Here is a 12,781-nt window from a genome sequence, read left to right as displayed (position 1 = left end):
ATTTTTCTTTAATTTTTTTTTCATTAGATAGTGTTGTTGTTCATATAGATTTGTTAATCTTCAAACTTCCGGTAATGAGTTCGTAAACTATGTAGTGTTATGCCTTCAAGATTTAAGGTTTTTTAATTTTTTTTTTATATCAGCAATATCATAAGAGCGATGATTTGTTTTTAAAAAATAAACTTTTATTATTATTGAAAGTAAATATCATTTTAATTATTTTATCTTTAGCAAAAAATTTTATAAGCATTAGCTTGTGGGACAAGTTTATTTGTGAATTTTAAGATAAGCACTTTGTTTTCATAAAATGAATATCAAATTGTTGTACCTACTCTTTGATTGCTTAGAGTTTTCAAGATTAGTCAATGCATAAAAATTGCAAAATGAATTTTGAGTTGTTATAGTTATTTCTTTGATAGCTAATAGTTATCTTTTTCATGACATTTTCACTATTTTGTTGGTTCTTAATTTTTTTTCATTGTGGTTATGATTTGATTTATTTAAAAATATTGTAATTTTTTAATTAATAGTTTCTTTGTTGATTTTATTATAAATTTTCTTAAGCTTATGGTAGTATTTGAGTTATATTATGTTTTTCATGATAAATTCATTTACAAAATTAAATACTTCTTTTAATATTTTTTAATCTAAAAGTTAAAAGTATAATTTTTTTGTTCTTTTAAAATCTATATCTTAATCTTTTAAATTTTTAATCGTATCTATCTTAATCTTTTTTTTTTTTTTCAATCTTAAATTAAAAGATTTTTATTGTTTTAATATCTTTTTTATTATTTTTTCTTTATACAAAACTTAGCTTTAGCAATCCAATCCTTTCTATGGATTAAAGGTGAGAAAGGCTAAACATTTTTAATTTATTTTTTTGTTCTTTATAAAATTCATGTTTTATTTTATTTTTATTTTAAATATTTTTTAGAGTAATTTTTAGCTTTTTACCTTTTTTAGGGATGAAATGTTGAGAAAGATTAAAGATATTAATTTATTTTTTAGTTCCTTAAAAATATTTTTTATTATTTTGTTTTGATTTTTAAGATATTTTGGAGTGATTTTTAAGGTTTTAATTTAAATAATTAAGCTTATTATTTTTGTGTGAAGATATCTTTTTAATAGAACTACCAATGTTTCATTCATTTCTATGAATGAAAAGCTGAAAAACTTGAAAGATTTTAATTTATTTTTTGGTTTCTTATAAAATTCATGCTTCGATCTCTTTAATATTTTAATGTTATCTATTTTCATCTGTTAAGAATTTTTGTGATCTTAAAGTTAATGGTATAATTTTTATTGTTTTAATCTCTTATTAATTGTTTCTTTTTCTAAATAAATTATTAATAACATGTTCTTTTTCTATAGATGCATTTGTGAAGGTTAAAGATTTTTATATTATTTCTTGGTTGCTTATAAAATCCATTTTGTATTATTTTGTATTAATTTTTAAGGTTTTTTTAATAATTTTTCATATGAATTACATTACATAGTAAATTTATACATTAATTTAATTAAAAATAAAAAGTACAAATTTACTCACATGTTATTTTACAAGTTCCGCATTAAAGTTATTGTTTGATATTACGTTAGTTTGTCTTTCTTATTTTTCACAATATAGTTGTTATTTTATTTTTTGTTACTTTTTCGTGTTAATTGTTAGATTTGAAGCAGCTTTAATCAATTTATGTAAGCAAATAAAATTCTATCAAAACTAAAAGTTTTAATTTCCATACTTTTTGGTAATAAATTTCATTTATTTGTAGTAATCATAAAATATAAAATCTATTTTTATGTCGGAAACCTATTATTAAGTTATAATTAAATATTTGGGATGTTTGAGGTATTTTCAATTTATTGTTGGTTATACCAATTTTGAATTTTAATTATTATTTTTGGCTTTCTTGAATTTATTTCTTTATCAGATATATTAATTTGTTATTTATATTTTTTCTTGATAGTTTGAGTAATGTTATATGTCAAGGATATTAATGTAATATATTCTCTTAATTATTACTTAATAATTTTATTGAAAAAAATCGTAGCATGTACCATGCTGAGTTATTTTTAAAATAAACATAAGAAATATGCTGTGGATAACATTATATTAGAATGTATATCGTATAAGATAATATTTTTTTAATTATATTTTGCCAAACTCCATATAGATATGAAAATGAGAAAAAAAAGGTTCTACTTATTATAATCTTTAATAAAGTTTTTCATTTAATCATTTACTTAACACAAAAAAAATGATTTGTTTGTAAGAGGATGCAAAGATCTTAACTTTCATGTTATAAACTTTTATAATGCTAAAATTAAAATTTTATTCTCATAACAATTTATGATTAATATTATTTATATTTTAAAAAATTAAAATAAATAATTAACATTGATTCAAATAAAAATATTAATAAAAAAACTTAAGCAATAGGTGTTACTCTTGCAAATAACTCATATTCTTTTATAATTTATTTTATCATCATTTTAATTGCAAAAAATAATAAAAAGAAAAAGTTAGGTATGAGAAGTTTAGAATTAGTAGTAAATGACGTAACACTAAAAAATATTATTTTTTATTTGCTTTAAAGGCTCTACAAAATATGCTATATTCAAACAAGTTATAATTAAAATATTTTCTCTTTTTTGAATGTTTAATGTAGCTTGTTATTAAACAATAAATATTTTGTGAAAGATGAAGAAATAATAATAATTTATGATTATTTAATATTTACTCATCATTTGTGAAGTTTCATTAAATTTCTAATTTTCATATAAATATGTTAAAATATTAATAGAAATAAATAAATATTGGAGTTGCAAGGATATTTTGATAAAACTTTCATATTATTTTTACATAACTGTTTGATGATAATGATATGAATTTGAATAATGAGTTTTTCTTATTTTTATGATTTTTAATTTAAGTATGATTGATTTACTAAAATCTTTTTTATTAAATTTGTTTCTACCTTAAGAAATAAAATAATAATAAACATTTTTCAGTAAATGAATTGTGAAGTGTTTGGTTGCATAAAATTTTGCATGAAGCGTAAATCTCTTAACTTTAATACATAAAATGAATCATTTAACTTATTATTTTTTAGACTTTCGGCCACCTTGCATTTATATAAGTTTTTTACTTTAATTTGATATTTCTTTGGATTTATAATATTCTTTTCAATTGTTTTTTTTTTTAAATGTTTGTAAACTTTTGATTTTTTTTTTCATGACTTATGGTTTTCTTTTTAGTTTCTTTGAATATATAAGTTACCTTCCATTTACTCTAGGTTAGACAATTTTTAAATTGCAATTGTCTTCTCTTTTTAAATATATTTATTTGTTATTTACATTTGTTATTGATGGTTTGAGTAGTGATATCAAAGATACATGTAATTTGGTTTTTAACCACATTTATTAACTAGATATTTTAGTTTTATATAAAAATTAAATATTTGTTTAATTTGCATATTTTTTTAATTATTACTTAGTTATATTATAAAAATCTATAGCATATAACTTACTAAGCCATTTATATTAAAAACATATATAGTATAAGATAATAACTTTTTAATTGTATTTATCAAATTTCATGTAGATTTAAAAATAAGCAAAAGGATCCATTTATTGTAATTTTTAATAAAAAATTTCATTTATTCATTTATTTAACAAAAAAATTGATTCATTTTAAAGAATATGCAAAAACTTGTCAATTTCATGTTGAAAAGTTTTTATAATGTTAAAAGAAAAGGCTTCATTATCTTAATAATTTATGGTTAACATTATTTATATTTTTAAAAAATTAAAGTAAATATTTGATATTGATTCAAATAAATATATTAAAAATAAAATTTAAAATATTGGTATTACTCAATCAAATAAATCTTGATTTTTCTATAGTTGATTTTTGACATAATTTTAATTAAAAAAAGTTGAGCATTGTGTAGTTTCAAATTGGTAACAAATAACCTAACACTAAAAATATTAGTTTTTAATTTGCTTTAAGAACTCTACAAAATAAGTTATATTTAAAGAACAAGTTATAATAGTTAAAATATATTCTCTTTTTAGTATGTTTATTTGGTGCATTATAAAAAAATAAATATTTTGTAAATAATTTAAGAAATAATAATTATAATAGTCTATGATTCATTAATATTTTACTCGTTGAATGACTTTAATTAAATTTTTAATTTTTTTATATAACAACATTAAAACATTAATGAAAATGAATAAATACTAGAGTTGGAAGGACATTTGTATAAACCTAAAACTTTTCATTTGGAACTCTTTCATTACATATTTATATTATATATACATGATTGAATATTGAGCATTCTTTTATTTTTATCATTTTTTAATTCAAGTACGATAAATCCACTAAAACCTTTTTTTAAAAAAATTATACCTTGTCAAGTAAAAAATATGTATATTTTGATAACTACTCAAGTTTTTCCAATATTGGCTATAACTAAAATTAGTTTATCCATATTTGAAGAATGGTAATCAACAACTTTTATGTAATATAAAATAAATAATTCAAGTCTCAAAGGTTAGCTTTATGGATGGGAGATAGCTAATTCTCTTTTTGTAGTCTAACACATAATAAGTTTTCATGAATGCTGAAAAAATATGATAATTGGCATTAAAACATAAGTATAAAGATACGAGGCATAACAATTTTTATCTATTAATAATTTTAGTCGTAAAATTTTTTTACTTCCGTTCTTTACAATATCTACTTCATAAAAAATAAAAAAGAGATGAACATCGATGATTAAATAACTATAATAAATAAATAAATTTAACATTTACATCATTTAATATAATGATTCATAATAACATAATTGTCATTTTTGTTTCATATCTATCGGTTAAAATATTGGTTTTAAATGATAATTTATATAATAATAATGATAAAACTATTATTTTCATTTCAAATTCTTACTTTTGAAAAGAACAAATACACAAAAAAGAAATGAAAATCAATTTAGGCTAAACTCTACCTTCTCTTGATCTTGATGGCTACATGCATATTGTCATTAAGATCTCTAATTCAAGGTCTACCAAAAGTATGAAAAGATGTGTATATACTTGATAAAACATTAAAAATTTAATGAAAATTGATAAATCATATTCCACTTTTGAAACATTGGTTAGCATGCATAAGTTTTAAAACATAATTCATTGTAATAGAAATGTCATATAACTTCCACTTCTAGGTACAAACATATACAAAAAGAATTACTATTAGGAGTTTAATGTAAAATCAATAAAGCTTATGGCTATCTAAATGTGTTTATTTATTTATTTAGGTTTCTTTATGAAAATAATTTTTGTTGGAACAACACCTTCATTTAATTAATGAAAATAATTCTTTTAATTTTTTCCCTATAATCGATCCCTTAAAATATGAGCTTTTATTGATATCATACATTTTAGAGAGTAAAAACATAAACAAGAGACAAAGTAAAAATTATTTATTATTTATTGATATATTAAAAATAAGTTATTCTCCATTTATTTCTATGTAATGTTAGGTTTCCACACAATAAATACAAATATTAAATATTTCTATATATTTTAGTATAAATTAGTTTAAATAAAAATAATAATATGAAAAGTTGGCATATTAATTTCAATGTTGTTAAGTATTAATTGTTTTTTGAAAAAATTAACATAAAAAATAGAATATGAAGAATTAGAATATTTATCTATGTATATAATTAGATTCCAAACAATAAATATGTTAATTAATGATGCATATATATATATATATTACATATTACATATTATGTTATTAGGGTGAGTTTGATGTGCAAGATTATGATATGATAAGATAAGCTGATATTATAAATTAAATTAAATTAAATAATGTTATCTTATCTTATATTTGATGTATGCAGAGATTATAATAGGATAATTTATTTATTGATTAAATTATTATTTTTTAAAATTTATACAATTTAAATTATTGATATAATTCGAAAGGATATAATAGATCATATAAGTTCAATATTATGAATTAAAAGTAATCCTCTCTATTTTGGGTGAATTGAATCATTTTATGCCAAAAAAAATAATAATCATCTTTTCTTATCCATTATCCCATGCACCAAATATAACCTTAATTCATTATTTATTTGAAATAAAAAGTAAAATATGAAATGTTAGAATATTATTTTTTTATGTTTTCATGCTTTAGTAATTAATGATTTTAAAATAAAAAAGAGAAAAATATATAAATTAACTTTTTAAACTTTCATTATTTTCTATCACCAAAATAAATTAAAATGATAGGAAAAAGAAAATCTATAAATATTATCATATTAATTTTAATCTTGTGATAATCAATTTATTTTGAAAAACTTTTCATATTCTACTAATAAATGAATTTAAGAAAAATAATAGAAAAACGAAAAGTCACATAAAACATTATATTAATTTCAATAGAGGGATCAAATTATACAATTGTAAAATTAATTTGTTTTACACTCTTTTATAACTTCATAAATGATAAATATTTTTATAAATTGACTATTAGTTTTAACAACCTATTTGTACATGTCATCAAAGTAAAGTTTCAAGTTAATTCAATATTTCTATCATTTCGAACGAGAGTAATATCATTTTCGGTACATACTAATGATTAAAATTTTATTATTGTCACACAAATAGATTAACAAATATTTTAAATTTACTTGAAATTTGGCAATACATAATTTACTTAAATAGAGCATAAAATTCAATGGTTGGATTAATAAATGTAAATGGTATAAACAAATATGAGATAGTTTAAAACTAATTTAGTTTTACACATATATAAGTAGATCCCTTTTCATTTTTTGTTTTCATATTTCTTTATTTTATGATTTAAAAATAAATCTTTGAAAAGCAAAAAATAAATAAATTATCATTATTTAAAAAAGTTTTCATATTTTACTAATCACTTAATTTAATTAGTAGTAAAAAAAATGAAAAGTCACAAATCATTATTATATTAATTTCAATTTATACATATTTCATGAATTAATGATTTGAAAATAAATCCTTAAAAAATATATATGAATAAAATTTACTAATTTTTTACTTTTATTTGTTTTATAGGTTTCACGATTTCATTTGTCTTCAATAATAATTTTTTTCTTCAATATGATTGTTATTTTAAAATTTTGTTTCTTTTTTTTAAATTTAGCTTTTTTTTAATTTTTAAAAAACTAATCGTGTGAAAAACGGGCCAAAAACCTAGTTTATACATAAAGCTATAAGTTGGTTCAATTAATCTAACTATATTTTCATACTTAATTAATTAACCAATCATTCATAATTTATTCTAAGATTTTTTTAATAGAGAAGTGTTTTACGGTCCTTTCAATTTACTAAAACCGCCCCCCTCCCAAAAAAAAGATGCAGGCTCTAAACTTTGATCAAATTCGAATCAATATAACATTAAGCTCAAGCTTGAGCTCAACTTTAAATTCGAGGTTCAAAATTTGATTTGAACTTAATTGATACTTATTTTTTTAACTCAGGCTTAATTAAAAAAAAAAATCAAGTTACTTAGAGCTAAATGTAGTAGAGCTGAAAGCATGGTTATTTATGGACCAGGTGGCACACCATTAAATAATTATTTTTAAATAAATATATATAAAAGCTTTAATATATTAATATGTAAAAATTTTAAATTATAATAATAAATATAAATTAAACGAATTTAAATATATAAACACGATTGAACCTTGACCAAATATTTAAAAATATTAATTGATCATAGCTTGGTTCAACTTGACTCATTAACACCTTAAAAACCATATGTGAACTCTAAAAAGATTGGGCCTTTCGTTGTGTTGGATCCATAATGAGTGAGTTTGTGCTGTTTCACTCAACCGCAAACGAAAAATGAAACCCAATTGGCAGGGACTTAGGCTATAATATCCTTTTTCATTTCAATTGGGATGCTAAAGTAACATTGGATTTTGTTTATTTGCTCCACGGCTAACTACATTTGAACCAATGCCAATTTGATTTATCAAATTGGAAGTTATACTCCTTTTGTGATAAGGAAAACATTTGGACCATCTTTAAATTAGATTTAATAATTTATATACTTGTATTGTATAAAATATTAATAAATTACATATTTATATTATATTTTATATTAATATTATATATCATAATTTATATTAATATTAAAAATATAAAATAAAATTTTAATTTTATTAACTTCATATATAATTTTTATTAAAATTTTAAATTGAATCATTTCTATATTTTTTTATTGTATCATATATATATATATATATTATAGATATCTAATTTTGTGTGAGATTGATAAGAATTGGTTTGGTTTTTGTTAAATTGAAAAAAAAAAAAAGAAGCTAGTTAGCAGAGGTTTGATTGAAATTGATGAAGGAGTTGTGAATAAAAAGGATTTCATTGAATATAAAACTCAATTCCCATCTGATTATAAGATAAGATTTTGAAGAATCCAGCTTTAATTTAAATACTGATTAAGCTGGGATTCCCATCTATAAAAGAACAGATAACCAACAAGCAAGGGGATACAGAAAAATCACACCGAATTAGCAAAGAAAATACACAGCAAAATTACAGAAAGAACACGAGCAAAATACAAGTTTTTTTTGGAAAATTTTTTTTTGTTTTTGAAATTGGGAAAAGTTCGATCTGGGGTTACTAGAGGATTCTAGAAGGCAAAAAAGGGTTTGGGAATTTTTTTTGCGACTTTTTGATTTTTTGGAAATTTTTTCTAAGAATTCCAGTTTCCAGTAGAACTTCCCGATAGCTTTTAAATTTTCCGGTGACTATTCCCAGATTTCGACGTGCTTTCCTAGAATTTAGTGAAGAGATTCAACCTATGTTCTTACCTTGTAGAGAGAGAAAGCAGAGAATAAGCTGAAGAGACAGAAAAGGGTAAAAGAAATTTGAGAAAAACAAAAATTTTGGGCTTTTATAGTTAGTCCATATAGCGTCATTTACATCGCTAATAAGGAATATGATCTATTCATTTTCAAATGGGTGACCCGACTCTTGACGCGCTCGACCCGCGTTGCTGGGATTGGTTTCCTGCTAAGCCGGCTGAGCTTTGAGCCGTGAATCGTAAGCTGCGTTGTCCTTTGTGTCTTGAGTCGCACCTCCTAAGCCGCCAAGCCGAGCCGTTTTATGGTATTTTTTATTTTTTTATTTATGTTTAATTATTTATTTATCTGTTTTCCATTTATGTTTTATTATTTTATTTATTTGTTCTTTATTTGCTTGTTATTTATTTATCTGTAAATATTTTTAAAATAAATAAAAATAAATCTTACCAACATATTAAAAAGTTCAAATTTTAAAAAATGAATTTTTGAATAAAAATGGACCTTACTAACATATTAGGGGGTTTAAGTTTCTAAGAAATGAATCTTATGGCCGACATTTATGAAAACAAAAGGCATTTTCATAAAATTGATTTTGAATTTTTAATAATGAAATTACTAAGAGTGTTATTAATAGCAATCTGTGTATAAATTTTTAAGAGAGAATTTTTTTTAAAATTTTATTAACATATTGAAAAATTTAGAAAAGATTTTTAATATCAAGATTCTCACAAAAATTTTAATTATCACAAATAAAAGCTTTTTATAAAAATTAAATGAATCCAACGATAGAACCTCTTCAAAGTATGACAAATAGTCTCTTTAAATACTTCTAAGGTGAGAAGACATTCTTGAATTATTATCAACATCTTTAAGTAATTTAGGGATAGTTTTCTATATAAAATTACTTGGTAAAATTTTAAGCTTTTGGATAATACGAAATTAAACTGTTACTATCCTATGGATGAGTGATATAAGGGTGCTATAATCTTTTTTATACGTAATCGTTTTCTTAAACCTAGTTCTGGTTTCATATACATGAATATATTAGGTGACTAATTATACCTAGATAAAAAAAATTGGTAGTGACTCATTTTCTAGCGACAGGTCTACCGAGCTATACGTTATGATAGTTTGACGACTTCATTAGAGACTAAAGAGTCAGGCCAATAAACTCGTGTTAAACTTAAGATTTTTTTTTCTTTGAATGTTTTATTTATTTATATTTGTATATATTCTGTCATTCATTTATATCTACATTACATGAGCTCTACACTCGTACTCATTCCCTTAAAAGAGAGTTAAGTACATATGTTTTTCATGAAATTTCATGTTTCTACCCAAGATAGCGAAACATTCTCACTCGAATTGAACTATTTTTATTTATAGCTTATAATGGATGAAGATTAAAATACCTTACTAGTCTGTAAGGGACAATGATATAAAAAATAATTTAAGAACTTTTAGATTTAACCTAAACCACATATAGTTAACCTTATAAAGCCTAACATATAGGTAAAACCATGTTTCCTTTTACCCTTTAAAATTAACCTAGAGTTTAGGAATCATGCTATTTTATTTGCTTTCATGTGCTAATTAATTTGTTTCTTTGTTACCCTGATATTGAAACTAATCAATTTCTTTTCTTTGCATATTCATAAACAATGCATAAAGACTTATAAAAAAATTACCCTAAAGTTATTTTCAATAAAAACTTTCATAGAGTCCACAAATTGTTTGGTTTGTGCCTAATTTATCTATAAAAACTGCCATGAAGTTATTTTATTTATTTGTTCTTTATTTATTTGTTATTCATTTATCTGTAAATATTTTTTTAAAAAAAGAAAAAAATATTTTTTAAATAAAATAAAAAGAACCTTACCAATATATTGGAGGGTTCAAATTTTTAAAAAATAAAAATGTTTAAATAAAAAGAATCTTACCAACATATTGGAATATTCAAAATTTTAATAAATTATTTTAATAAAATAAAAATCATTACCAATATATTGGAAGGCAATTTGATTTTTAAAATAAGGTTTTATCAATATATTGAAAAATCTTATTAATTTTTTTTATTTTAAGGGAAAAAATAGTTTTCAATAAAGTCTTACCAATATATTGGAAGGCAATTTGATTTTTAAGGTAAGATTTTACCAATCTATTAAAAAACTTTATAAGTTTTATATAAAAATTAATTTTTAGAAAAGAAATAATTTACATAAAATCCTATTAATATATTAGAGGATAGTTTTTAGCAGAAAATCTTACCAACATACTAAAGGATATTTATGGAAATAAAGAGTTTTTCTTTTCATAAAATTATATTTTGAATATCTGATAATGGAATTACTAAGAGTGTTATAAATAGCAATTTCTACGTAAATTCTTAGGTGAGAAATCTTTTCTAAATTTTATCAACATATTGGAGAATTTAGATAGGAATTTTCAATATCAAGATTATGAATTTTATTTGATTATTACAATAAGTTTTGAAAAAATGACAATGAATCCGATAACGAAACCTCTTCAAAGCGTGACAAATAATCTCCTTCAATACTTTTGAGGTGATGAGATATTCTTAAATTATTACCAACAAATTGGAGTAATTTAAGGATAATTTTTTATATTAAATTATTTGGTAAGTTTTTTTAGGCTTTTGGATAACACAAAATTAAGCTAATATCATTCTTTGGGTGGGTGATGTTGGGATACTATAATCTTTCTCACACGTAATTGTACTTTTAAACCTAATTTTGGTTTTGTAGACTAGAATCTACATTTTACAGATACCAAAGTCAAGCTTGAGATATCTTTTTAAAATGGGACAGATTCAATTAGGCGATCAATCGTACCTAAATAAAAAAGATTGGTAGCAACTCCTCTTATTAGGTTTAGCTATAAATTTACAAATCTATACGTTATGACACATATCATGTTACTGTATCATGTTTTGAATTGTTAAATCTATTATAAATCTTTATAAAACTCCTCCAAGATCACAACTTTCCTTGCATTTTTTTTCTTCACAAAGATTTTGCAAAGTGATCTTTAATTCTTTGTTTATTTATTTTGCAAAGTACCTAATCAATGGATGAAGAAAAAAAAAGATAAGAGGTGGAGATAAAGACAAGCAATAATCTTAATCCTAAATAATTCATTTACATTAATATTTTAAAATTGAATAAATTTTTGGATCCTAAAAAATTTGAAAGTTATACATCTTAACTTATATGAAATTTGGAGTTTATGGTTGGTATTTCTTTTTCTTTTTCATAAGAATCTAATATATGTATGTATGTATATATTTTAAAAGCCTATATATGTTTATTACAATAATTAGACCTTTTAATAGAAAATTTATATTTAAATTTTTATATTAATTAGTTTATTGATATTTTTTAAGTAAAAACTAGTAAACTTTTCATGTCCAACCCAAAATTTCAATCTTACATATATATATATATATATATATATAAGTTTCTAATAAAATCAATTGGTTTCATACTTATCAAAATTGGATTAGATAATGACCTATTCAAATCTCCCATACTCAAGTCAAATAGTTTAATAATAATCATAAACCTAATTAATCTATTTATAGTAATATTTTTAAATTTGAATAAATTTTTGAAAACTTAAAAAAGTTAAAAGTTATATATGTTAACTTAGATCAATTTGGAATTTTAAGTTGGCATTTTTTTTCCTTTTTAAGTTTGTGTTTATGGGCGTGTTCACATACACACATACTATATATATATATATATATATATATATATATATATATATTCAAAATATCACATTCTTTTCCTTGAGTGTCACAAAAGTCATTAAATGTTTATTCCAATTATGGAATTTGATCTTTAAATGGAAATTTATATTTGAATTTTTATTTTCTTAAT

This window comes from Durio zibethinus, chromosome 12, assembly GCF_047325235.1.
Source record: "Durio zibethinus cultivar Kanyao isolate XHJ-2024 chromosome 12, ASM4732523v1, whole genome shotgun sequence".
NCBI lineage: Eukaryota > Viridiplantae > Streptophyta > Magnoliopsida > Malvales > Malvaceae > Durio > Durio zibethinus.
This window is presented reverse-complemented; position numbering follows the sequence as displayed.